Source organism: Schistocerca gregaria, unplaced genomic scaffold (genome assembly GCF_023897955.1).
Source record: "Schistocerca gregaria isolate iqSchGreg1 unplaced genomic scaffold, iqSchGreg1.2 ptg000257l, whole genome shotgun sequence".
NCBI classification, from domain to species: Eukaryota; Metazoa; Arthropoda; class Insecta; order Orthoptera; family Acrididae; genus Schistocerca; species Schistocerca gregaria.
In genome coordinates, this window is record NW_026061763.1 from 172,802 (window position 1) to 176,620 (window position 3,819).

Here is a 3,819-nt window from a genome sequence, read left to right on the forward strand (position 1 = left end):
ATCGGAGACGCTAAAAGCACAATAGTAGAACAAACAAGAAGCTTCTAAGTTGATGTAATAACAAGTAAGAAGCGGTACAATTCAAGTATTAGTTATCGATTTTTGACTTTTTATCTGGCTTTGGTGCCTTGGACATGGGCTAGGACCTTAAGATGTTGCATAAATTGAGGACTTTCAGCCACGTTGTTATTGGAGAATGTGAAAAGTGTTCATATGTAGTAACAACCTAATAAATCAGCCCGTTTTCGTCTTTTGCTATCGAATCGACTTATTGTCAGATCGTCACATTTTCGGCTCATCTCTCTGAAACGGTTAAATTTATCGTGTGGAAATCTATATCGCGTGCTGCGATATGCGGAGTCACTAAAAGCACCATAGTAGACCATAGAAGAAGCTTCTAAGTTGATGTAATAGCCAATAAGAAGCAGTACAATTCAAGTTTAGTTACCGATTTTTGACTTTTCTGCCGGATTTGGTGCCTTCGACATGAGCTAGTAAATTAAGATTTTTCATGAATGGAGGACTAGCAGCCACGTTTCACGGGAGAATGGGAAAAGTTTTCGTATGTAGTAAAAACCTAAGAAATCGGCCCGATTTCGTCTTTTGGTATCGAATCGACTTAATGTCAGATGGTCACATTAGCCGCTCTTCTCTCTGAAACGGTTACATTTATCGTGTGCAAAGCTATGTCGCGTGCTGCGGAATGCGAAGACGCTAAAAGCACCATAGTAGAACACAGAAGAAGCTTATAACTCGATGTAATTGCCAGTAAGAAGCAGTACAATTCAAATTTAGTTATCGATTTTTGAATTTTTAGCCGACTTTGGTGCCTTGGACTTGAGCTAGGAAATTAAGATTTTCATGAATGGAGGACTAGAGGTCACGTTGCGCGGGAGAATGTGAAATGTGTTCGTATGTAGTAAAACCATAAGAAATCCGCCCGTTTCCGTCATTTGCTATCGAATCGACTTATTGTCAGATCGTCACATTGGCCGCTCTTCTCACTGAAACGGTTACATTTATCGTGTGCAAAGCTATGTCGCGTGCTACGATATGCGGAGACACTAAAAGCACCATAGTAGAACACAGTATAAGCTTCTATGTTGATGTAATAGCCAGTAAGAAGCAGTACAACTCAAGATTAGTTATCGATTTTAACTTCTTAGCCTGCTTTGGTGCCTTAGACATGAGCTAAGACGTTATGATTTTGCATGAAGGGAGGACTAGCAGCTACGTTGCATGGGAGAATGTGAAAAGTGTTCATATGTAGTAACAACCTAATAAATCAGCCTGTTTTCGTCATTTGCTATCGAATCGACTTAATGTTAGATGGTCACATTAACCACTCTTCTCTCTGAAACGATTACTTTTAACGTGTGGAAAGCTACGTCGCGTGCTGCAGAATGCGGAGACGCTAAAAGCACCATAGTAGAACACAGAAGAAGCTTCTATATTGATTTAATAGCAAGTAAGAAGCAGAACAATTCAAGTTTTGTTTATCGATTTTTGACTTTTTAGCCGGCTTTGCTGCCTTGGACATGCGCTAGGACCTTAAGATTTTGCATGAAGAAGGACTAGCAGCCACGTTGCACGGGAGAATGTGAAAAGTGTTCATATGTAGTAAAAACCTAAGAGATCCGCCCGTTTCCGTCATTTGCTATCGAATCGACTTAACGTCAGATGGTCACATTGGCCGCCCTTCTCTCTGAAACGGTTACATTTATCATGTGCAAAGCTATGTCGAGTGCTGCGGAATGCGGAGACACTAAAAGCAGCATAATAGAATACAGAAGAAGCTTCTAAGTTGATGTAATAGCCAGTAAGAAGCAGTAAACTTCAAGTTTAGTTATCGAAATTTGAATTTTTTTGCCGGCTTTGGTGCCTTCGACATGAGATAGGAAATTAAGATTTTTCATGAATGGAGGACTAGCAGCCACGTTGCACGGGAGAAGGTGAAAAGTGTTCGTATGTAGAAAAACCTATAAAATCGGCCCGTTTTCGTCTTTTAGTATCGATTCGACTTAATGTCAGATCGTCACATTGGCCGCTCTTCTCTATTAAACGGTTACATCTATCGTGTGCAAAACTATGTCGCGTATTGCGGAATGCGGAGACACTAAAAGCACCATAGTAGAACACAGAAGAAGCTTCTAAGTTGATGTAATTGCAAGTAAGAAGCAGTACAATTAAAGTTTTAGTAATCGATTTTTGACTTTTTGCCGGCTTTCGTGCTTTGGACATGAGCTAGGACCTTAAGTTTTTGAATGAAGCGACGCCTAGCAGCCACGTTGCACAGCAGAATGTGAAAAGTGTTCGTATGTAGTAAGAACCTAATAAATCAGCCCGTTTTCGTCATTTGCAATGGAATCGACTTAATGTCAGATGGTCACATTGGCCGCTCTTCTCTCTGAAACGGTTGCATTTATCGTGTGCAAAGCTATGTCGCGTGCTGCGGAATGCGGAGACGCTAAAAGCACAATAGTAGAACACACGAGAACCTTCTAAGTTGATGTAATAACAAGTAAGAAGCGGTACAATTCAAGTATTAGTTATCGATTTTTGACTTTTTAGCTGGCTTTGGTGCTTTGGACATGCGCTAGGACCTTAAGATTTTGAATGAAGAAGGACTACCAGCAACGTTGCACGGGAGAATGTGAAAAGTGTTCATATGTAGTAAAAACCTAAGAGATCCGCCCGTTTCCGTAATTTGCTATCTAATCGTCTTAATGTCTGATCGTCACATTAGCCGCTCTTCTCTATTAAACGGTTACATTTATCGTGTGCAAAACTATGTCGCGTGATGCGGCATGCGGAGACTCTAAGAGCACCATAGTAGAACACATAAGGAGCTTCTAAGTTGATGTAATAACCAATAAGAAGCAGTAAAATTCAAGTTTAGTTATCGATTTTTGACTTATTTGCCGGCTTTGGTGCCTTCGACAAGAGCTAGGAAATTAAGATTTTTCATGAATGGAGGACTAGCAGCTACGTTGCACGGGAGAAGGTGAAAAGTGTTCGTATGTAGTAAAAACCTATAAAATCGGCCCGTTTTCCTCTTTTGGTATCGATTCGACTTAATGTCAGATCGTCACATTGGCCGCTCTTCTCTATTAAACGGTTACATCTATCGTGTGCAAAACTAAGTCGCGTATTGCGGAAAGCGGAGACACTAAAAGCACCATAATAGACCATAGAAGAAGCTTCTAAGTTGATGTAATAGCCAATAAGAAGCAGTACAATTCAAGTTTTAGTTAACGATTTTTTACTTTTTAGCCGGCTTTGGTGCCTTGGACATGAGGTACTACCTTAAGGTGTTGCATAAAGGGTGGACTAGCAGCCACGTTGCGCGGGAGAATGTGAAATGTGTTCGTATGTAGTAACAACCTAATAAATCAGCCTGTTTTCGTCATTTGCTATCGAATCGACTTAATGTTAGATGGTCACATTAACCACTCTTCTCTCTGAAACGATTACTTTTAACGTGTGGAAAGCTACGTCGCGTGCTGCAGAATGCGGAGACGCTAAAAGCACCATAGTAGAACACAGAAGAAGCTTCTATATTGATTTAATAGCAAGTAAGAAGCAGAACAATTCAAGTTTTGTTTATCGATTTTTGACTTTTTAGCCGGCTTTGCTGCCTTGGACATGCGCTAGGACCTTAAGATTTTGCATGAAGAAGGACTAGCAGCCACGTTGCACGGGAGAATGTGAAAAGTGTTCATATGTAGTAAAAACCTAAGAGATCCGCCCGTTTCCGTCATTTGCTATCGAATCGACTTAACGTCAGATGGTCACATTGGCCGCCCTTCTCTCTGAAAC